Genomic DNA, 25,497 nt, shown 5'->3' with positions numbered 1-25,497 from the left:
CCTTCAGAGATACTGATGTGATAACATTCAAGATTAACATAAAAATTTTATACCAGTATAATCAATTTTACTCACAGTGAAATTACCTGAATTAAAATGGAAGAATTTCTTTGAAAACTATAATTTATTTAAGCAGACTACATCACTTTAGTTACATGAATGGAAAAAAACCAGAGTTAATATTAAACTAGTGATTATATTTTACACTTTAAGTACAATCTGTCTTGTAAGATTCCTTTATAGTCTTACTCATGTGAGCAGCAGCGGCAGAAGGAGCTTCCAGCATGCACATATGAATTATCTTTGAGACATAATGGGGTGAAGTTATAACTTCTTTGCTTTCTTTATAACATGTGACCATCTATAAGACACCCAAGCCCAGTCTAAAGGACAAACCAGGAGAACACAGCTTACCATCTCTTATGAACTTAGATGGCTAAAGAACCTCTGTTTTTAAAATGACATCTTCTTTACCAGTGTCATACAGAAACAAAGGTGTATAAAATCAGACCAGGGTGGGAATCCATACTTCTTAATTCAGAAGTGAAACAATTCTTGAACTCTGACAAGGAGCTGAGTAAGGGAAAGTTAAAACATAATCTAGTGTATTAGAGTTGCCATTCAAAGAGTTTTCAAGGATACAAAACACCCATACGAACTCCTAAATTATTCTAAAAACCATCCTCGGTAGATTTAAAGCTTCTTCTTTTACCTCAAGGTCTCTTTAAATATGTCAGGCTCAACCTGTGCTTCATTCATTTATGACTTCCTCACAATGGACTGACCAGTGAAAAAATTAATTTCTCACTATTCAGAAATATATGATGCTCTAAAAGGCATATATGTCATCTTTACAAGATCAAAGACATAATTTCCTGATCCTAAAAGAATATTGAAATTTGGTATAATCATCAAGCAAGGGCATGAAGAAGCAACTGATCTAAAGTTAACAGTCTTAAAAAAAAGACATATGCAAGATACTTAGGGATATTAAAAGAATGACAGATAAGGCTGCCACCAACTACCATGATATGGAGAGCTCTCTGAGGGTAGGAATTGGGTTTCTTTTCTGTACTGTTTTTAATTTTGGCACCTGTCTGCTATATAGTAAGTGTCTAATAAATAAATATTTTCCCGAATAATAAATGTCTAATAAATATTCCATGCAGCAAATGAATATATTACATACAAAGTATATAAAATATAGACAAATTTATAGACTTTTATAGAAATGTATATTGGCAATAGGCTGAACAGTGCCTTCTTGCTAAACATACCACATTTACCAACTAAGATTTTGTCTTTCTGTTTAAAATTGTGAAAACAAAACAACCTCATTAAAGAAAATAAACCTGAAGAGGTGAATACAATCAGCAATAGATAATTCTCAGATGAGTCTACCCTCCCAGTTATCCTCACAGAACCAGAAGACAGACACAGAGACGATGCTAGTTGGACAGAACAGAATCTAGAACCATTGAAAATTTTTACAGATTGAGAGACTACAATTGTCCTGATGACTTTTAGTCAGCTGCATTTTATTACTTTTAGTCAGTAATAAAAGGGGGTTGTGGTGGTGAATAGATAGAAACATTGTGATTATTCCCATGGAGGAACATATTTTTTACTTTCTGGAAGCAAAAATACCTTATATTTCTTGAATCAGCTCAATGAGAATGATACTTAAATTAAAAAATGTCATCTCTGCAAGTTGAAAACAGTAAATTACCCAGGGCTAATGAATTCATGCATCTTGAAGATAAACCACTTCAGCATAATTAAGTCAGCATAATTCCTAATTACATTCTATATATTTACCAATATATACACAGATAAGCGTAGTTCTCACCTCATATCAAAGAAACTTCCCTTTGTAACAAATAGAAACCATTAGAGTCCACAACTGATCAAAATGCAGAGAACAAGAGAACAAGAGATTTCATGGTAGCTAGTACTGACTGGTACATATATACATATGTGTGCATACACATATATACATATACACACACACACTCACACACACTCACACCACCACCAGCACACCACACCACACTTGCATAGCCATAACCTATCAGTAGAAATCTGTACAATTATTATCAAGATGAAGATATAAATTCTTAAATGGCACCAATTTACTTTGATTACAAATTTTAAGGTTTTCATTGATACGAGCTTCTTATTGATATAAAAGTGAGATGAATATTGTTACTCTCATAGGCATTCTACCAGTATAACACATTTACGAATACAAGGCTTAGATCCAGTCCTTCTTTAACTTTTTAAACTGATTTGAGATGGACAGCCTGTGAGTTAAGGGACTATAGCAAATTCATGGCTTGGAGTTTATTGTTAGGGTGTTTCCTATGTTTTGTTTAGAGATAGCTGAGTGGAGTTAACAGACAACAGTCCAGATTATCTTACATGGATAGTTGGTTTTCAAAACATCAGAAATCCACAGAATTGACGTGACAAACATTTCTATATTAATGTTCATTTTGATTAGAGACCTGTCTGCTCCTGACAGCTTCCTATATTGAATTCTAAGAAGCAAACAAACAAACAAACAAAAACTCCTGACTCCTGTACAGGTTCTGGAGAAGAGAAGAAAGTATTTTAAGAGTAAGAGGAACACAAAGCTTGTTGTGACATGTGTCTCCTGTCTCCTAGAAAGGTCAGGAAAGCTACACCCATCAAATCTCATTAATATCACTGCCTCAGCAAGGCCCAAACAATGATGACACCAATGGACATGTTAATATGGTAAACAGAAAGCTCAAGGGGCCTCAATCTTAGACAAAGAATTATAGGGAATACAGAGAGCAGAAGAAATAATCTTGTCCACTGAAACTACCCCAAACCAGTTATCCAATACCAAGTGGTCAGCCTTGAAGACATATATTATATATATAAGTATATATAATATATATGAGCCATATGTATATCACATATATCAATATAACATACATACATATATATTGATATATTTAAGTATAAATATGTGTGTATACACTTATATGTATAAATATGGGAAGAATTATTTAAAGAGGAGACCACAAATTTGAGACAAAGCAAGACAACTGAGGACACAAGACTTGGATGCTCTGAGCTGCATCTAAGCTGAAAAACCTCCATCCTGAGGTCTAGCATCCAACATATCAGAAAGGTGAATGCAAGCTGTAAATGGTGGGAAATAAGAGGATATAAAATAGGGAGGGAGATATTTGGGGGGATTGTGGAGGTATATGGAAGTAGATCCTAAGAAATGAATGTGATGACGCTACATTGTATACAGAATATTTATTTAAAAACTTTTAAAGAAGTAAATGTAGTAGAAGAGAAGTAGGAGACAGCAAAGGATAAGATGGTACGTACGGAAGTTATCCACCAACCCTTACATCTTTGTATTAGACAGGGCGATATTTAACAGGCTACACAAAAGCTAAGTTGACAGAGTCAGAAGCACTAGGCCACTGAACAGTTTTCACTGATTTGATATTTTTCTTTATTAAAAACTTAAAGCATTCATGACACCCTATACCCACAAAGTTAGAAGAAAAGGCCATGGTGTTTAGTGTTAGAAGGACTTAAGTTTCTAATTAGTAGTCTGCAAGATGAGTTTTCTTGTTGTAATACATGCATTTTAACTAGAAACACACTGTAAACCCTACAAGGTTAAAACTACAATGACCTTAAATTGCTTTAAAGTGCTTCTGCATGGTAAAAATTGCACTATCAATGCTTTTTCGTAGTTTCATAAAATGCACGGCCTCGTAAAGCCAAAAAGTATTACTATTTTATGAGCCAGCAGGTGGCTCCAATTTCACACTGCATATATTTGTATTTGATTTTTTCGTCATTTAACAAGTACTTACATAACTTAATTCTACTAAGTTCTCTCTATGAATATAATAATTTCTCAAGGTAGATTGTGATTTCTTCTAGTATTATATTTCATTAATTGTAGTTCACAGTGACTTAAAACAAAAACATCTGGTCTCATGCCACAAAGTTCAGTATATGTTGATGCAAGGTTATCCTGATTTTGTTCTAACTGAAAAATAATCTTTTGAAGATGTAAAGCCACAGTACCAACATGGACTCTTCTAAAGTACAAACACTAGAGGGAGAAGTGAGAAGGAAGAAAGAGCAACCACTTTAAGAATTGTGTTCTAGCTTCTGAGTTAACAATAATCTCATTTATCCAGCATCTCTTAACCCATAAATACAAATGAGAAAAAGTTACATAAATTTAACTATAAGTTACCATATAACTACTATTTAGGGCTTATATGTCTGCAGCTCTGTTAAATAATGCTGTGCATTCTCTGGGGGCGGGGTGTTAATAGCTCACTTCTACCAGGCCTACCATGCACAAAAACCAGTGCTAAACACTGATAAAATAAAATCTGCAATTATTATCATTATCATATGTTCTAGATATTAAGAACACAGTCCAGCAGAAATAAAACACAAATACTAGAAGCATAAATTATATTTGATTACTCATGAGAAAGGAAAACAGAAAGATGGTCTCAACTTCTTCTTGCCGTTCAGAAAAAACCCTAGAAATGCTTGCTTATGTTTAATACATGCCTGAAAAATTGTTTTCAGTTCATTCGTAAATCACATTTTTTCTTTTGGCAGGTAGTCTGGACGTCTGGAATAGTATTTTAGCTGTTGTGCTAAGCCACATTCTCTATAAATTAACTTTATCAGAAAGTCCTGTACTTGGAGAATAAACATGTCTTCACTAATATCACAACAGTCCTTTCTGCAGGCTTGGATCTGTTCACTGTGATAGTTTCAAAACAGCATCACAAGATCAGAAGCCAAGGAAACAGTTTGAAAAATTCTTCACAAAAAAGTAGCTTACATTTTATAGTAGATACATATAAATGGATATTGTATTCATATTTTATCATTCATATAAGTTATATATAATTGATATAAGCAAAAACTACCTTAAAGACCTACATTACTTAAAATCTCTCTCCCTCTCCCTCCCACCTCCCTTTGTCTCTAATAGAGAGAAAGTGACATAGAAAGTGACATAAAGAGAAACAAAGACCCTCAAGCTTAGGAAAGTAACAAATGCTACCTATCTGGTCAATGACACTGTACATGAAATTTGAAAATATTATCATAAAACTCATCCAAAACAATGAAGAACCAAGACAACCAAAGGGACTTTTTGAAGCAAGAACTTGCCCGTCTTCAGATTTAATGTAATTAAAAACTAAATGTTAGGTTTAAACACAAACGGGTTTAATAGGAACATGCAATGGCAGCTGCAAGCTGAACAGCTTAGAAGAACTGGGGAGAAAAAGTAAATACATACAGGTGAACATTTGGAAACTGAACCACAGATGAGAACTAGATAAGAATAAAATGGGGGGCCAGGCGGTGGTGGCGCACGCCTTTAATCCCAGCACTTGGGAGGCAGAGGCAGGCGGATTTCTGAGTTTGAGGCCAGCCTGGTCTACAGAGTGAGTTCCAGGCCAGCCAAGGCTATACAGAGAAACCTTGTCTCAAAAAAAAAAAAAAAAAAAAAAAAAAAAGAAAAAGAAAAAAAGAACAAAATGGGGGTATAATTGAACTCAGACATTCTGAGAGTTAAGAAAAATGATCAGACATTAGGGTGGGTGATTCTTAAATTAAAAAAAAAATTACAAATTCTACTCAGAATTAATAATTAAGAAACGACCCAATGTGAGAAAGAAAACTTTCACATATCAGGAGACACTTTCTACCTATAAAGGGTTTGCTATCCAGAAGAAAGACCTTCTGATGACAGGAAGTAATGACATGAATAATAAAAAAGTAATTTAGTGAACATGTTAGAGAATAGGAAATATGTCAAACAAGTAAGTGATATAGAAAGATACTGACATTTATCAGTCAGAAAATGCAAACAAAAATCATATTGATACATATTTCCTGCATGTCACATGAACAAAAACAAAATGGTGGCATAATCAAACACTGACATTTTGAGAGTTAAGAATGAATGATACACACATAGAAGCACAGATATAAGTTATGTTCTGAGGTAAAGACCCACCAATGTGTAACTGCATACAACCACAGGAACTGTCCTACAGCGCTGTGGACACCAAGGCCACAAGGTTCATGTCTCATAATGGAATGGAGAAACAGTAGAATATGGCCTATGCATACCCTACCAGAGACATGAAACCATGTCTGTTTCCCACAATACTTCACGCAACTTAAATCTCACCTAAGTAACTGCTATGTAGAATATCTTAGTGTAAGATAAGGTCAAAGTGTGTATGTATTCTTTATGGAAGTAATTCTTTTCTTCTGAACTAATTTCAATTCTTGATTGTTTGATCACTGAATGCAGAACCCACCTATGTTTATGGTAACTAGTTATACTAATTATTATATATAATTAACACTTTTGGTTAAAATACAAATAAATGTAAGGCATTAATAATGTGTTATATTTAGCAATGAAACAAAGCTACACCGATTTTTTTTATAGGCAAACCAACTTCAGTTGGGTACTAATTAGATTATATTTATTATTTGTATAAGTCTTACATATTTCATACAAGTGTTTTGAAGTTAGCTATCATTTCTTACTAACTAAGGGTAAATGAGTTGGTTAACTTTTGCAGTGTTGGTGGCTAAAGCAATCAATACTGATCAAACTCAGCTTTCTTCTATCCTTCCTACTAAAATGGTACAATCCTACAATGACAAGAATGTTTTTTACTGATTTTTCTATTTTCTTTTAATTGAAAGTAGATTTTTCTCTCATTCAGTACATCTGTTTCCTCTCCCTCCACTCTCCCCAGTTACGTCTACCTCCTATCTCCCCTAGATCAAGTCCCCCCAACATTTCTTCTTCAGAAAAGAGAAAGCCTCTAAGAGAGGACGGTCAAACAGAAGAAAACAAAATACAACGAGATAAGATAAGGCAACAGCCCTCAGGTCAAGCCAAGACAAAGCAACTCAATAGGAGGAAAACAGTCTCAAGAGCAGGCTAAAGAGTCAGAGATACAAAACCACCTAGCTAAAGGCCATAACATAGATGCAGAGGACCCGTGGTCCTACGCTTGCTGTTCCAGTCTCCTCAAGCTCATAGGAGCCATGCTGAGTTGATTTGGTGGGCTGTGCTCTTCTGGTGTCCTCTAACCCCTGACTCCTACAATCTTTCCTCCCCCTCCTCATCTGGGGTCCCCAGTCTCCCATGGAAGGACCCAGTGTAAACTCCAGTTTAGACTCTCTCTCCCCAAAATGTTTGGTTCTAGGTCTCTGCACCCACTCCCATCTGCTGCCAGAGAAAGCCTCTCTGATGATGGCTGGACATCATTAGGACTCATTTCTTGATTTTTTTTTTGTCATGTAAGTTTGTTTCTACTCTAGGTGTCTGGGCTATCCCAATATCTACTGCCTAGCCATCCAGGCCACGTAAGGCATGGCATGGCCCCCTCTATCATAGCTGGGCCTCAAGTCAAAGCAAATAATGCTTAGTCACTCCAACTAGTCTTGCTCCACCATTGTTCCAGCACATCTTGCAGGCATTAGAGATTGTTGTGGCTGGGTTAGTGTCCAGGTTTCTCTTTCTGTGACCTTCAGAGTATTTTCTCACTCCAGAGAGTAGAATGTCAGGGTCAAGGCTCCATGCAGGCACCCGCTTGGCCTCTTTATGTTCAATGAGCAGTATGGCTATTGTCCTTGGCAATGCCTCTCCCATGCCCATCAGTTTTCAGAGAGTAAGCTTCCCTCTCAGCATCACCTTAGGGTGTTAAGAATTTCTATGGGGCGCCCCACTTGGTCAAAAACTCAACAAAATGGAATCCAGCCCCATGACTGGAAGCCTTGGATGCCTACAAAAGATGACCAGACTCTCTATCCTCCATTATGAGGAGCCTTTGCTAGAGTCATCCTCAGATTCCAGTAAGTGTCCATTGCACTAGGTTCCCATACCACTCCCACAACTCTCCGCCATTCCAGCTAGCTCTCCTTACACACACTCTCTCTCCATCACTGTTGCCTCCTGTCCTCATCCACCAGCAATTCACAGCAAAATTTATTCTATTTTGCCTTCCCAGGGAGATCCATGTATTCTCCCTTCTGCTCTCTTCTCTTCTCTAATTCTCTTCTCTAGTTAACCTTTCTGAGTCTGTAGATTGTAGCTTGATTATCATTACTTAAGAACATAAGAATACAAATCACACAGGATGATTGTTTTTTTCTAGTTGCATCCATTTGCCTGTAAATTTCATGATGTCATGAAATTTAACTGATAAGTAATATTTCACTGTGTAAATGGACCACATCTTTACTCATTCTTTGATTGAGAGATATCTAAATTGCTTCCAGTTTCTGGGTATTATGAAGAAAGCTACAATGAACATAGATGAGCAGGATGGAGCATCCTTTGGGTATATGGCCAAGAGTGGTATAGCTGGGTCTTGAGGTAGATAGATGCGCAGTTTTTTTTTTAAGAACCACCATATTGATTTCTTTACTGACTGTACAGGCCATACAGGTTTGCACTCCCACCAGCAATAGAGAATTCCCCTTGCTCCACATCCTCGCCAGCATGAAAGTGACAGGGAATTTATAAATATTACATTTGAAATCTGAACAATGATATTAAAAGTCTACTACATTATTATGTCAAATTGGAATATATCACCCTTTATTATCTTATATCTGATCTTAGTTGTATACTATGGCATCATATAAAATTAGGAACATTTGCCTAGAGTCTTATTTTATCATATGCAGTACAGTGATTCTGACTGTTAAATCATTTAAGACAGAATATCAAGTAACAAAAATGGCCCTCTCAGCTTCAGGAGGTGCTTAGATCTGATAAGACGTGTTCCCTGGCTGCATCCCCAGCTCAAGGAAACAGTGATGAGCTCAGGTGAAGGCAACACCCTTTTTGAGCATTTCAGTATTTTCAGTGAGTCAGCTGCCAAGGATGTAGCAACAGAAATGGAGGACCTTCACCTGTCTTCCTCTCGTCTACATACTCTAGCCCTTCCATCATATCACACATAACATTGCAGATGGCAGGGGACATCAGAATATTCAGGGAAGAATCTTGTGACCTACAGTCCAAATCTCTGCAGTGGTATAAACCATTGTCACCAGCCAGCTATGGTGATCTTGTACAAGGGAGCACAGTTGAACTCCTAAAGGCAGAGACTACTTGGCTTCGGGAACAGTCACTCATGATACCCATACATAAGTATAACAATGCTTGATAACTTAAGCATAAGATAAATTAAGAGTATAGGCATTGACAAACAGACCTTAACAGCATTAAATTTTTGTCTTTCTCAACTCACTGGGACAATGTGAGAAGACACAATATCTACCTGCTACAAGTGTGATAAGATGTAATGAGATGAAGGGGGGTAAACATCATAGGTATGGTGACCATCAATTAGGCTCTTATAAGAGGGTTGCTTGTATATGACCACCAGGGCAGCTGATATGCTAACTGAGACAGCAACCAGATCACCAACTGCAAACAAAATATATAGTGTGGACATACTGAAAAAAGAAATGATTGACTGCCAATACATAACAGATCCAGATGTTTTAAGACCTGTGGGTGCTATGTAAAATGGTATGTGACTTAAAACTCTGACTTAAAAACATTCTAGAGATTTTCATTTAGTACGTTGGGACTTCAACTTACTTTGACTAACTGAATACACAGAAAATGGAACCACGAGGAAAGGAGATGCATTATATTCTAACTATATTCTACAGGGTACATTCTCAACAAAAAAAAAATAGGTAAAATGAAAATATATCTAAAATATAACATTTGGTCTAAGCAAGGCATTTTATTAAGAAAATGTCATTAAGAAAAGGATTAAGTATTAGGAAAGGTTTTAAATAAGAGTGTAGAATACCTGTAAAAAGAAAATAATTCCTCAAGATTACTTATATAGAAATGACTAAGAATTTACCAACACTAGAAAGTTTTTATATTTTTGCACTCAAATAGAATGGATCCTACTTTCAACAGCAAAGTAATGTTCTTAAATGTCTATGTAAGAAATCATCATATGTAGATACACTCAAAGAGACTTATGTAACATATGAAAACTAATGAAGTTTCAGGAAAATAGATAAATCATGCCACGATAGCTATAGTTTAAGATACATTGGAATCAAAGAGAAGAACTTAGAAAAATGGCAACAATAACTATAAATATTTCATGAAGTTTCTACACAAGAGATCACTCACATAAAATTATAAGTAAACTTACGCCATGAGGTATGAGGTATTAAATAAATGTAAAACAAAAGACATTAACAATAGTACTGACTAGGACACATTAGTTATCTAAAGCTGCTGAATTAATAAGCTAACAAATATGTAATCTTTATGCAAATTAAAGGCAGAAAGTAATAGAAAGTATAAAGAACACAAAGAAAATGTATTTGTTGGTAACTCAACAGAGTAGTTGCTCAAAGAAAGAACAATATCCAGAGGTGGGAGGGGATTCTTCACCCCTATGATCCTCCTGCAAACCATCAACTCCAACAGCTCTATATCTACCTGCAAAAACATCCCAACAGCAGTCGCCACCATTACAACCCTACACCACTCCCCACATCCTGACCAGCATCATCACAACTTCCACATCACTAGCATTATTACTATCATTAACAGTTCAATTACTATCGTGGCTACCACCACCACCATCACCACCACCACCATCACCACCACCACCACCATCGCCGTTGTCACTCACATTACTATGATCCCTACCACTATCATCACTACCATGCCATAGCTGCCACTTCACCATGGCAAAAAGAAAACCATGGAGTACATGCTGTTGTGTACAAGGCCTATGCATTTTCTATGGAGAAACAAAGTGAAAACAATTTCTTCGGGGCTGGAGAGATGGCTCAGTGGTTAAGAGCACTGACTGCTCTTCCAAAGGTCCTGAGTTCAAGTCCCAGCAACCACAAGGTGGCTCAAAACCATCTGTAATGGAAATCTTAAGGCCTTTTCCTGTGTGTCTGAAGACAACAACAGTGCACTCACATGAAATAAATAAATAAATCTAAAAAAAAACCCAATTTTTTCTTCCTTGAATTATATGCTCCACCCTCCTAGAAATTTTACAATCCTCAAATTGCCATGGGCACTCTTAAGCATGCCATATACCTTAACACCAATGGAACTGCAAATTGGGCTTTTAGGTGTTTATCAAAAATACATAATAAATGTTCTTATTTCTTTTCTATAAATTCTTAATTTACAAATCTAATCTAACCTGATAACTTTCCAGATTTTTGTTATTTTATACTGGCTTAACCTTAGGATTCCTCTGTAAACTATGTAGAGAAGAGTGTCCAGAAAGTTGTTGTTGTCCTTAAACTGGTTATTTGACACATGACAGTTCTTCATAACTAACTTCTATCCTTCCTTAGATCCTTTGTTAATGCTTTATCTTCAAGAGGCTGTCCCACCACACCATGTTATTTAATAATATGACTTCTTAGGTTTCCTTTGGTCAACCAGGGCAAACTGTATTGTGGCACCTCTAGAATGCTTTCCTCTGTTCAAAATTTCCAGATTATCTACATGGAAAAACATGGAAGGGAAGGAGGAGAGGTGAGGGGAGGAGATAACAGGGGAGGGAAAGGGAGAGAAAGAGAGGGGAGTGGAGGGGAGGGGAGGAAAAGGGAGGGGAGGACGCCAACCATCCTTGCTCGGGTTCTCATGTGCTTTAACTTTCTCAGATGTGCAGTTTGACAACCATGAGACATCACAATAAAATCCACAGGCCTATCATCTCTCAACATTCTGCATGTTACTTCTGGGATCTTCACACTAAGTGGCACTATTTGCATAGGAAGAATGACTCTTGGTTTTGTTCACTGCTGTACCTTGAGTAGAACACAGTCATGACACTGCATGCCAACAGTACATATATTCTGCCTAGGTGAGAGAATGTTGCTAGAGATGAAAGATTTGGTTCTCCTCCAAATATGTGTTTTGTACTGGTGCTTTTAAAACTGCAACAACAGAATAGTCAATGGCTTTCAGGCAGGCAGGTAGCAATCTCCTAGAATGTTCATTCAATAGACAGCATGGCAATCCAAAAGAATATTACAGACTGTTAAGCTTAATACATAGACTAAAGTTTATCAATGGATGAACTGTTTCAGGTTTAAAATAAAATAGACTGCACTTTACTCTCTGAAACATTAGTATGTCCTGTTGTTTATAAGCTAACCTGAGCCCAAGGCGATACCTAACACATTCCCTAGACCCAAGTTGTTCTAAACTCACTGCTGAGAACATTTAGTCAAAGTATGTGAAGATTACATTATAAAATGAATAAAAATAATGAAAGTTACTGGTATGAATTCTTTGCAAAAATGAGTCTAAATTTCTGTTTGTTAGTTGGCTGGTTTTTCAAAACAAGGTCTCTCTGTGTAGCCCCAGGTGTCCTGAAATTTGTTCTGTACAACATGCTGACCTTGAACTCAGAGATTCACCTGCTTCTGCCTTATGAATGCAGAGACTGAAGGAGTGTGCACTGCACTTGGCTTGGTTTGGGCATTTTTAAAAGGAAAAAACATAGAAGGGAAGGAGAGGGGAGGGGAGGAGAGAGCAGGGGATGACAGAGGAGGGAAAGGGAGAAGAGGGAAGGGAAAGGGAAAGGAAAGAAGGAGAGGGAAAGTGAGGTGAGGGGAGGAAAAGGGAGGAGAGGGGAGGACGCTATCCATCCTTGCTTGGGTTCTCATGTGCTTTGACTTTCTCAGATGTACAGTTTGACAACCATGAGACATCACAATAAAATCCACAATATGACCATATGCATCAATTCAGACTAAAGAGAGCCCAAAACTACTGTACATAAACAAGAACCATTGAAAAGCTTTCTGCTACACAACACAGTATGTGCCCGAGCCTAGCTGGCAGAGGGCACTGGGGTCGCTGAGCACTAAGCTGCCCCAGACCTAGAAGGAGCAGACCCTGGGTACGTGGAGATCATGTGGAAAGCCTGATTCTCAGGCTGAAGCTGGGTGCTCCTCTCACTTTCAGTTATAGGACACTACCAAACACTTCAGTTTTGTGTTGTGGTGGCAGGTTGTTTTCTATTACTTGTAATACAAGAATTAGCATAGCAGCCTTGCCACTGAAGAATATACTAACCTAATGTTCGGCCATAGTGCACTGGACAAACCACATCTTTCATTTATTTTATCTACATCTAGAACTAAAAAGTGTAGAAGCTAAGTTATTACTTAGCATCATGTCTGTCATGTTCAGGTTAACATTTAGGAATGTAAAATCTAAGAATAAAAATTATGAACATTTGATGGTCATAGGGAGATAACTACTGCATAGGGCATGGACATAGAAAATATACAGGCAAAGACCTGTGTATTTCCATCTCAGATATATCAGTCTATTAATCACAACACATTCTCTGTTATCTTCAAGACTGAACTTATTTTAATAAAATAGTGCCACTACAATTATACGTAACCATAGCCAGTTAACCAGAGACAGGAGTTTATAATGGCATCTATAATTTTAACATAAAAAAGAAAGCATTAATTTCTTAATATTCTAACTCCAATATTACTCAAAGTCTTTGGACATAAAAGTTTGGCAAGGAAGACCAGCAGTCTCAACTAGCCTGGACTCCTGAGATCTCTCAGACTCTGAGCTTCCAACTAGGGAACATACAAGAGCTGGTCTGAGGCCCCTGACACATATACAGCAGAGGACTGCCTGGTCTGGCCTCAGTGAGAGAAGATGCACCTAACCCTCAAGAGACTTAAGGCCCCAGGGAGTGAGGAGGCCTGGTGATGGTGGTGTTGTTGGGAACATCCTCTTGGAGACAGCAGGGATGAGGAACTGTGGGAGGGCAGACCAGAAGTGGGGTAATAACTGGACTGTAAAAAAATAAAAGATACACAAACACACACTATTGACAGAAAATACTTCTATATTCAGTGAAAAGATAAACGTTTCCTTGTTTTACACATACACACACACACACACAGAGAAACACACACACACTATTGGCAGAAAATACTTGTATATTCAGTGAAAAGATAAAAGTTTCTTTGTTTTACACACACACACACACACATACACACACATACACACACACACACACACACACCTACAGTGGAAGAAAAAGGACATGAGAATATCTCAATGGAGTTGGGGTGGGCTGGAGAGATGACTCAGAGTTAATTCCCCAGTACCAATAAGGCACTTGACTGTAGCTCTATTTATGGGATAACTGATACCCTTTTCTGTCTTCTGCTGGCATTATATAAACACAGTATATAGACATACATGCAGGCAATATATATATACATATATATGTATACATATATATATATGTATACATATATATGTATATATATATATATATAATAAAATAAAAAATAGAGAATACCTCAATAGGGTTGGCAAGATGGCTCAGCTTGTAATAAATCTTGCTGCCAGCCCTGAAAAACCTACATTTGGTCCCTAGAACTCACACAGTTGAAATAGAATATAATAAATCTAACAAAAAAAAACCCTCTGTGATCCTAAGAGGAAAAATTTATTCAGTAATTATGTTTTAGTTAATATGAAACAAGAGACCTTCACAAAAGTTTAAGGAGCATCATATAAGTATAAAAATGATATATCAGGTTTTTTCTCATTTTATATAGGCAGTGATGGTATTGTAGGCAGCATAGCTACCTTCCAAAATTAATATATACCAGCAAATGTAGTTAATTCACTTTTAAAAAATTTCTTTACAGTACTAGAGTTTGAATTCAAAATACACTGAGGTAAATACTAGACCATCTTATTAACTCTCTTAACAGGTTAAATTTTAAACGGGTACTTTCTACATTAAGGCAACAGAATCTCCAATGCCTACTACAGTATACGGCGATGGGTGGCACTGCCCAGGTAAGCATCTATGGATTACACTCAGCCCTCTACCTGTAGTAAATGAAGCATAGAATGTTGAAAGCTAACGAGTCAGATTATAGGACTGAGGACTGAGATCAGGGTAAACAGCTTGCCTAGTATGTGTAAAGACTTGGCCCTGTGTGTAAAGCATCAGATTGTAATATAAAACTTGCAATAATAATATAAAAATTAGAAATAAAGCAAATTAGTTTTATTGTTAGCCTGCTAACTTCCCAGAATTGAGTAAACTGAAAAAAAGAAGGAGGCACCTTTGCATTAGCTGAGGTAGTGCCTTATACAGAGATAAGACACTCATGGAGAAAGCAGTTAAAGATGTGATACGAATTATACTTCAGGAAAATTTCTTTTCTTGGGACAGAGAATGTAGGCTCAGTGTTGGTGGGTGTGCTAATGGCAGTCAATCGCAATGCCAAACTAAAGAAAATTTTGTGTGAAAAATTATCCTGTATTACTTGAGGAAAAAGGAACCTTGGGAGAGGCAGGAAAAGTATTATTTCCTCATGAACAGGGAAATCTGTATCTGAATCTTAGGAGGAAAGAGGGATGAGGGACCAATCAGCCAGTGCAAAGGAGGCCAATGAACAGAGAATAGCTGAATTGTAACTATTTTCCTCATTTCTAAAATATAAACGTGATAAAGCAATAAAACTAACACAGGAAAAGAACAATAACAGTGTGGGTGTAGTTCTGAGTATGAAATATGGCAGCCTTGAAGAAACTGATTCTTTCCTTCTGTTTTTACATGGTGCCAAGTCTTAGTGCTTTAAGGTGTAGCATGCTGTAAGTGACAGGTGTTGTCCAGTTAGGAAATGTGAAGTGCAACCTGGGATACAGGTTAACCAATGGTGCAGTATAAACGACTCCATAAACAACTCAGGGTATTTTTTAACAAATTTTCATTTACTTCTAAGAAAAAATCCAGTGACAATGATATCACAGAAAAAGCAAAAAAATTATAGACTAAGAGTTTCTAGAATATACCCAAGATGATGGGTCCACAAAACACCTCCACTGGTAACATCTATAACAGTTAGGAACATAAAGTTCTGTGAAAATTGATCCTGATAACAGATCATCACAGATAACCTAAAACAAGTGTAAGTTCAGTGTGGTGTAAGGATGGATTTTTCTTAAAGTTCAAACTCTAAGGTTTATGCTCAATATTTAGGTTACTAATTTTAGTAGATTTAGATTCATTTATTTTTATTTTTGTGTGTGTGCATATATTTTGCCTGCATGTCTCCCTGTCCAACATTTTGTGTGGCTAGTATCTGTGGAGGTTAGAAGAGGTCATCTGGAAGGAACTGGAGGTGCAGATGGTAGTGAACCACAAGTGGGTGGGAAGACCAGTCCTCAGGAATAGAGGCCAGTATTCCTAAGCACTCAGCTCTCTTTCTAGTCCCCACTTTTTATTACTATAACTACTTTGTTAATATATAAATGTTTTAAATTTTACTACAATGTGTCCCTCACAGGCATATATAATAAAATCATGTTCCCTCATTGATAGTGTTCTTTTGAAAATGTATTAAAAATTTTACAAGGCATAGCCTAGTAGGGGAAGTCGCCCACTGTGTATGTGTCCTAGAATTCTCTTTTTCCTAATACCCATCCCTGCCCCTCAGTCCTGATGACCCACTAGTCAGTTTCTCCTTAGATCCAAAACAACAGATTCACCTGACTTTGGTCTGAAATCAGGAGCCAAAAACCGAACATGCCTACATGCTGTGAAGCAAGTAGTGAGCATTAAACAATGATCACAGTCACTTAACAAACTAGGCCTGTGAGGGACGGTAACCCTCTAGGCCAGAGCTCAGCAAACTTTATGGAAAGTGATAGTAAGTCATTACTTTATTATACTTTGGAGACCAGGGGTCCTCTGACCCAATTACTAGACCCTGACTTTAGATAAACAAAGGAGGAAATCTGGGTTCCATTAAACCTAAAGCTTTGATTTTATATGGTTTTCATGTGTCATAAAGTATTATTATTCTTCTGATATCTCTCAACCATTTAAAACTGTCAGTGCCACCTTTGGCTTGCCACCAGTGTGAGAGCAGACAAGGCTAGGCTTGCACTATGGTCTGTCATTTACCAACTGACACCCATCTGAGCCTACAGATAGTTCTTATGACTGTGCTACTCAATCGTTTGAATGTGCAAAAAATGTAATAGGATGAAAATGGTTCGGCACTTTAAAAACATCTCCTTTAGTTACATGCCTTATTCTTCTGTAGAGGACTTCTCAAGAACAGACAGGCTGCTGATCCACTCACTCTATCAGGCAGTGTGTGGTGACAGGCACATGGTTGGGTTGAAGAGCCTTACCACATTGGGAGAAGGAGCTGTAGACGTCAAATGTTACGGGAAGCCCAAATTATTGCTCACCCTCTTGACCAAATTAATGCTAATACTTCTCCCAAAATATTCTTTTGATGTCTACAAAAATACTTTCAAATTTACTGACAACTAAAATAAATTATTACAAAGCAATGGGTATCAATAATAAGCCTAATTTCAAAGGATCAATGCTAAAGTCATTAGACTGCCATTCTTGATTACTTAATTTACAGTTTGCCAATAATTTTGCTAATTTAGGTTAATGAGTTTTTACATTTTACAGTTATAAAACCTATCAGGTTAGATGATGCTGACTCCTTTAAAACTCCTTAATGGGAAATAAAGCAGAACTTAAAAAAAAAAAGTAATAGAATATTAATCGTGATTTCACACAGTATATCTAAGAAGAGACTTGGCCTCATAAAACAAGAAACTAGGAGTTGAGAGGAGTAAAATCATTCCCAAGTTTGCTATTAGGTCACTCATTTTAGGTCAAGTCATTTAGTGCCCATCCATCTATCCAGGGTAGAAAATAATTGCACAAATTAACCCGTAACCATTTTATGGGGCTCTGACACATCTACTGTAACTTTATGGACTGTGTTTATAAGGTTACAATTTCAGAACTGTTAGTTCCTCTTGGTAGACAGCATACTTACTTGGAAAATGTATTCCCACAGATTTGACAAAGACACAAAAGTACACAAAGTTCATAAAATCTAGTACACTTTTCAACAAACTTTTAAGATTTCTTTTTAATAAGACAGTATAATTCTATGAAAAATTCAGATAATCTTTAAAATTATCCAATTTTAAACTGTGTTCCTCAATAAAGTAACAATAAAAGTCAGCCTTTGGGTATATTTTGTGTTAAATACTAGGTACTATGTAAATTATACTCTTGATTTCCACAATAAGTTAACAAGGGAACTGTGCTTTAGGCTATTCAGATGGGAATTGTGAGAGATAAGGTAACTTGCCCAAGGCTACATGACTGTTGAAAACATGCCATTGAATGACCTGACCTCTACATTATTATGCACCAACGCTTTGGACTCAACATTGTTGCTTGGTGTATTTGGGAAAGTTTAAGCAGAAACATGACTTTAAGCTTAACCTTCATTTAGTTTGCTTTCTATAGTTCAAATGGTTGACTGAACTTTAGCATCTAGGCATTCAAGGACACCATGGGTGCACACAGCTTCCATGTAAAATCAGATTTAGACAGTGTCATGATTCTTGTTGATACCTGAAAATGGCTGCGAAGTTTGGCTTTTTCCCCACCCCTTCCCCCCCCCCCCCCAAAAAACCAGAACAAAAACCCAAAACATTTATTTATTTCCTAACTGACTAAACTATATAGCTTTATTATTCACTGATACATAAAACCATAAACAGTGCACATATTAATGGTGTGATACATGACATTTCAATAAAGTAATGTTTAAATCAGATGAAATCTATTTCTTTGCTTATTATTTCATTAAAGTAATATCTTTCAAAACCCTTTGTTCCACTTCTTGAAATAAACATGATTGCAACTTAGAGTCACTATTCTATGCAATAGCACTGCAAAAGGAGTTGACTCTCTCTAGCTGAAATATATCAGCCATCAGTAACCTTTCTCCAGCTTCTGGGAACCAGCATCGTACTCTCACCTTTAATGAAACAAATGATAATGAATTCCGTGTATGAACAAGACAATACAGGCCTTGCCTTTCCAGGTCTGCCTTATTTCACTTAACACAGTTTTTCTTCTGTCAGTTCTGCCACAGATGACTGGATATCACTCCTGGTAGTGGCCAATGGTCTTCCACTGTATGTAAGTACATTACAGTCTTCATCTGTCCATCAGGGATTAGACACTCAGAATGTTTTCATTACATTTTAAAAATTTTTTTATTACAGGAATTATGTCCTAGAGTCAAAGTTACTGGAGAAATTATTATAACACCTTTGAAATCTCTATTTGTGATTCTAGAGTTGTTTTTCAAAAACTGTTGAAGAAGTGCACATCATATTTGGAAGATGTGTGTGAGGAGTCTTTTAAAGTAGTCACAGAAAAGATAATTCATGAAGTATTTATCTTGGGGATTAGGCAACTTGATTTATTTAATTTCTTATCAACAATCAAATTCTTTAAGGAAGAAATGACATCCACCAAAGAGGAAGGGAAGAGAAAGTTAATTATGCAATATTACATAGAGGCAGGGGTTGTTCATCCACCAGAGAACTAAGGGGCTAAAAAGGAATAGAAAGAACTAAATCATCTCTGAGGATAAGGACATTAAAGATCATCTTTAATGCTCCTTCTTGAAACAGGAGATACAGTTTCCTAACCACTTATATTAGAATATTATATTGATTTTGCTTTGAAAAAATATTAAGAGTATTACTGAGTTTTTAGCTTTTAAATTCTACACACTTCATCTTTCTGGATCACTGCTAAAATTATCTTTCTTCTTGCATGCATATTAGATATATAATAAAAATTATCAAAATTGTCCTGATAAAATTGAATATATTAAATTTTAATAGTTATATTTAAAAATATATCATTTAAATAAATTGACTGAAATTTTACAATTAGAGACTGGTTTCCTTGATTCAGGGCAAAGCAGGCAGAGAGCAAAATGGCGGGCACTCTAGATAATCAACAATATAGCTCTAAAATCAGAGCAGACACATTCTCAAACTTTCTAAGAATTGCAACAGTTAGATAAAACCAATTAGAATCTCTGTGATCCATGTGCTCAGAGACAGTTACAAAACCTATTTGTTTACTTGCAGAGATGCAATCACAAAATAAACAACTTCAATTTTCTCTTTGTTATTAAAACCACAGTGTAGTTGACTGTTTATCTAATTTGAATTACCAGCTTTTTTATAAGCACTTCTATTTTATACACTAAAAATGACATTTTCCTTTTTAAATCAGCAAATTGCAACTACGAATAATTAATTTCCTGGTTGAGTATGTCACATGATTAAACTTTAAAAAACTCAGAGAAACAGGCTCTTTCTGGTTTTCACCCAATATCACTTGTAGCAACTCTGCATTTGAGATCCTAAACATGAAGACACTCTAGTCCAGTGTTACCTCAACTGCTCCACCTATTGTATGGAACACTTATTTACATGTAGACGTGAATGAAAGTAACAGCATTTCAAACAAGAAAGTCATCCTTCTGTCAATGCAAATCAAGTCTTTAGAACAACATGAGGTTTTGAATGACTCTTTCCTTCCTAAAAGCATGGTCAGAATTCTGTGAGTGGAACAGGGTTTAGAAAAAAAGTTTCCACAGCCCACTTGAGCCTGCTGCCCTCAAAACAAAACAAGACAAAAAATAACCAACCAACCAAACAAACAAACAAACAACAACAACAAAAAACAACTGGATTTACAAAGACCTCTGGCTGATATCAGAGGACTTCATCAACCAATACCTCTTTTCATCGAAAGATACAGTCTTCTAAATAATAATGGCCTGACTGTGCCAGACTTGATACAAAGAATGTGGTTTGTGCTGACCACTCATTTCTATCCTCCTAGGCATCTAGTTTAAAGTACATGTTACACAAAGAGCGTGCGTATGTATGTGACTAGCCTCTAGTGGATTCTGGGTCAAGTCTCAAATGAGCTTCCTAGTGATAACTTTGGACATAAAAATGATTATTCTCAGTGACTAAATGAGAAAGGACTAAGAGTTGCTTCCTTTCTTTCCTGATCATGACTTATGTGCTTCTTCTCTTTGCTTATGTTGTTGTGAATCCATTGTTAAACCACAGCTATAATTTCAACTATATGCCAAGGTTTCTTAAGTCCTCTTTGAAAATTTTTGAATTTTTACAGTGACTGAGAACCTTGGAAACGATGCAGACAAATTCTATTTCAATGTGACTGGCTGAATGATATCATTTGTTAGATGTAACCTGACCTGGGATATGGTATTGATGCAGGTACCTTGCCATCAAAGCCACTATGCATATGAAAAGTGTAGAGAGAATATTTTGTGTGTTGCATGGATGCATCACCTGTCAATTAAGCCTATGACCTATGGCTTAGGCAGAAAATACAAGGTGAAAAATCTGGGGGAAAAAAATGCTGGGATCAAGTCAGGCAAGAAAAGATCCACCTGCAAAGATGTAAGGAGATGGACAAATGGTACCTAAGCACAGGTAACCAGCAATGGGCAGAATGTAGGTTAAAATGAATAGGTGATCTTAAGTTATGATCTAATCAGAATGGAGCCTAGCTATACAGCCAAGGTATTTAAATATACTTTGAGTTTGAGTCCTATTTCTGGGAGCATGGGGCTGGGAGGAAGAACTGGGCCTAACTTTTACAGAAAAGAAAACAAAATCTATCCATGAGGACTCTTCTCTCTTTCTAAAAAGATGAGGAGTGGGTGAGGAAGGAAATGAAATACTGAAGATACTCATAGGCTCTTACCCTTCGAACTTCTTGCAGGATATTTGATCTCACTGTGAACCCCGAGATTGTGTTATTTACTGAAAGAAATCAGTTCTAGTTCTGGTGTGGCTTAGCACTTAGCACACACCTTTAAATCCTCTGGGTAGAATACAGACCTGCCCTTAGCACACACCTTTAATCCCAAACAATGAAGGTAAAATTAGTTTGTAGAAGAAAGTACCCAAGTTGGTAAACGAGTGGCAGACAAAGTAACTAACTGGAGAAAGAGGAACCTTGCACAAACCTTGATGTCCAAGTCAATCAAGGACCTCAACATACAACCAGATACAGTGAATCTAATAGAAGAGAAAGTTGGAAAGAGCCTCAAACTCATTGCCACAAATGGTGGGGGGTGTTGAGTGGATTTCCTAAACAAAACTACAAAGGCTCTGCCTCTAAGATCAAAAATTGATAAATGGGACCTCATGAAACTGAATAGCTTCTGCAAAGCAAAGGACATAGTCAATAGGACAAATTGGCAAACTTCAGTTCAGGTAAAAACACTTCATCAACCCCACATCTGATACAGGGCTAATATCAAAAATATATAAAGAACTCAAGAAGGTAACTTCCAAAAATACAAACAACCTAATGAAAAAAATTGCGTATAGAACTAAACCGAGAATTCACAACAGAGGAATCTCGAAGGACTGAGAAGCACTTAAATGCAGTTTTTTTTATCATTATTGCTCTGTAGGTCAGGGATGAGATTCCACCAGCAGTTCTTTTATTGTTAAGAATCGCTTTCACTACTCTAGTTTTTTTGCCTCTCTTCGGAATATACCCAAAAGATGCCCCACTAGGTCACAGGGGCACTTCTTCCACTATGTTCATAGCGGCCATATCTGTGATCACCAGGAGCTGGAAGCAACCCAGATATCCCACAACAGAAAAATAGATACAGAAAACGTTGTTCATTTATACAACGGGATACTACTCAGCTATTAAGAAAAAGGACATCATGAGTTTTGCAGGCAAATGGATGGAACTAGAAAGTATCATCCTGAGTGAGGTATCTCAGACCCCAAAGGCCTCAATAACAAATTGGTATCAGCCAAAAAGTACAGAATACCCAGGATACAATCCACAGCACTCAAGAAGGTTAACAAGGGGAAGGGCCCAAGTAAGGATGCTTCAATCTCACTTGGGAGGAAGAAGAAAACAGAGGGCAGAGGGAGGGAGGAAACTCTGTGGAAGATGGGAGGGGGACTGGAAAAGGGGTACATGATCAGGTATTAGGGGAAGAAGAGGAGTGAAGCCCTGAAGTCCAGAAGAATGAATGGAAATATGGAACCTCAGAAGGTGGGAGGGAGGTAGGGAGACCCTCTTGAATGTATCAGAAATCTGGGAGGTAAGAGAATCTCAGGACTCAAACAGAGGGACCTTAGATAAAATACCAAACTGTGGGGAGAGGTAACTTGTGGAGTCCACCTCCAATAGAAAGATAGGGCTTCAAGTGGACGGAAGTGGTTGCCATCCCATAGTCCAACATTCTGACCTAGAATTGTCCCTGTCTAAAAGAACTGCAGGGACAAAAATGGAGAAAAGCATGAGAGAAAGGAGGTTCAGTGACAGGCCCAAATTGGGATCCATCTCAAGGGGAGGCTCCAAGGCCTGACACTATTAATGATGCTATGGTATGCTTACAGACAGGAGCCTAGCATGGCTATCCTCTGAGAGGCCCAAAAAGTAGCTAAGAGTCAGATGCAGATACTTAACCCAACCAATGGACAGAAGCCAGGGATCCCTGTGGTTTAATTAAGGAAAGGCTGGAAGAAGTTGAGGAAGAGGGCAATTCCATAGGAAGGCCAGTAGTCTCAACTGACCTCGACCCCCGGACTGAGCCACAAACCAGGCAGCAAACACTAGCTAGTCCAAGCCCCCCAACACATATACATCAGAGTACTGCCTAGTCTGGCCTCAGTGAGAGAAGACACACCTAACCCAAGAGAGACTTGAGGCCCCAGGGAGTGGGGAAGCCTGGCAGGGTGCCTATGCCCTGCCAGTGGACATCCTCTTGGAGATGTAGTGGAAGAAGAATGAGATGAGGAACTGTCAGAGGGCAAAACAGGAAGGGGATAACGGTTGGACTGTAAAAATAGATTAAAGATAAAAATAAATAATAGTAATAATAATAAAGTGGCACACAAAGAGAAAAAAGAACGAAATTTTACCAGAACAGTTATGTAGAGACAGGTCCCAGAGAGAGAAAAGACTAGGCATAGGTTAAGACAGAATGAGCCAGAGAATGAGAAGGAGCCAGAAATTAGAACAGACTCTCAGAGTTGGTTGGAGGCTAAACAGAGCAACAATTCAGAGGACAACAAAGAAGCCAGACTGAATCAGTCAGCTTGGAGAGGAGTTTGACCCAGAACAACTGAGTTGACCAGCCAGCAGAGTTCAGAAAGAACTAGAAAGGGTGAACTTATTCAGCAATAAGTCTCAGAGGCTGAAAAACATTCTAGGCCTAGATAAGAGGCTAGCCGCTTCCAGGGCTAGGCCTAGGTTAGCAGACTGAGGCAGTAAACCTTGGAGACAACAATTCCATCAGGCCAATAAAAGTACTATTACAAGGGCTTTCTTTCAACTGTTTCCAGAAAGACTAGGAGGCAGATGGTGAAGAGATTGGAAGACTGAAGATGGGTAATGATGCCGACCAGGCTAGTATGAATTAGCAAGATTTAAGGAACAGAAAATGCAGATCCTATGCAAAGAAAAGGAGACAAGTATTTCTGGCTCATGAGAAGCACTGGTTTACTACTGAGAAATTTCCCATCATTAACCTAGATGAATGGGGCACAGTGACTTGAAGAAAGCTTGGATTCTGGGGACAGACTGCCTCTTTATCTATGCCCTATTTCCAACAAGTCCTAGTCCTGCTACCTGGCACACGTCATTCAGCACATTTTCATTTCTGGTTGTCTACATGATGCAGTAATATTTTTATTAAGTTGCTGCACAAACTAAATGAGTTTATAAATGTAAATACATGTAAATTGGAATATTGTAAATCCCTAAAGTCTGTTGTTACTACCTTACTTAGCTGTATCGTAGAGCGATTTCACTTCCCCTCCTGACTAATTTTAGAGCAGGTTTGTCTTACAGTGAAGTTAAAAATTAGTAAGAGTCCTGACACTGGTCATGCACAGCATTCTGCATTGTTAGCATTATCCACAGAGTGGCATATTTGTTACAACTGAACACTGAGACACATGTCCTTGTTGCCCAGGGTACACAGTTTACAAGAGCAATCATTGCCAGTGTTGTGTACTCTGAATTTGGACCAATATGTATAACCACATTCAGCATTATATCATATGGTGTATTTTCAATGTTCTAAAATCCCTCTTTAGAGATGTTATTTTTTTCCCATAGGATTTAAAAACATGAGTAAATTTATATACCTTTCTTCAAAAGTTTCTGAACTCATGAAAGAAAGGTCACAGTATCCAGGTACATTTTAGCCTAGCTGGAAACCGATACAGAAGAACAGGTGTTGGTGAGTTGCAGGAAGACATTCTGGGGTGAAATACATTTTAAAATAATAGGGTAAGTTTCTACTTCTTTCAGACTTATTTAAGATAACTCCTTTATGAGTTTCCAGAAGAGATATACAGAGCATCAAATTTCACAAACTCACATAATCTCATGCCTCTTTTACGTGAAGTATATAAGACCTGCGCCTTGCCACTCTAGTTCTAAAAGA

At 37.3% G+C, this 25,497-nt stretch overlaps 1 protein-coding gene across 2 annotated transcripts in view; it reads right to left on the bottom strand.

The window, feature by feature from the left end:
* Tpk1 (thiamin pyrophosphokinase 1) overlaps positions 1 to 25,497 on the bottom strand; it is a 323,577-nt gene that overhangs the window by 157,630 nt on the left and 140,450 nt on the right. The window lies entirely within an intron of this gene.

The sequence above is a fragment of the Arvicanthis niloticus genome, chromosome 15 (genome assembly GCF_011762505.2).
Source record: "Arvicanthis niloticus isolate mArvNil1 chromosome 15, mArvNil1.pat.X, whole genome shotgun sequence".
NCBI classification, from domain to species: domain Eukaryota; kingdom Metazoa; phylum Chordata; class Mammalia; order Rodentia; family Muridae; genus Arvicanthis; species Arvicanthis niloticus.
Note: the sequence above shows the minus strand (reverse complement) of the source record. Positions and strands in the feature narration are given on the sequence as shown.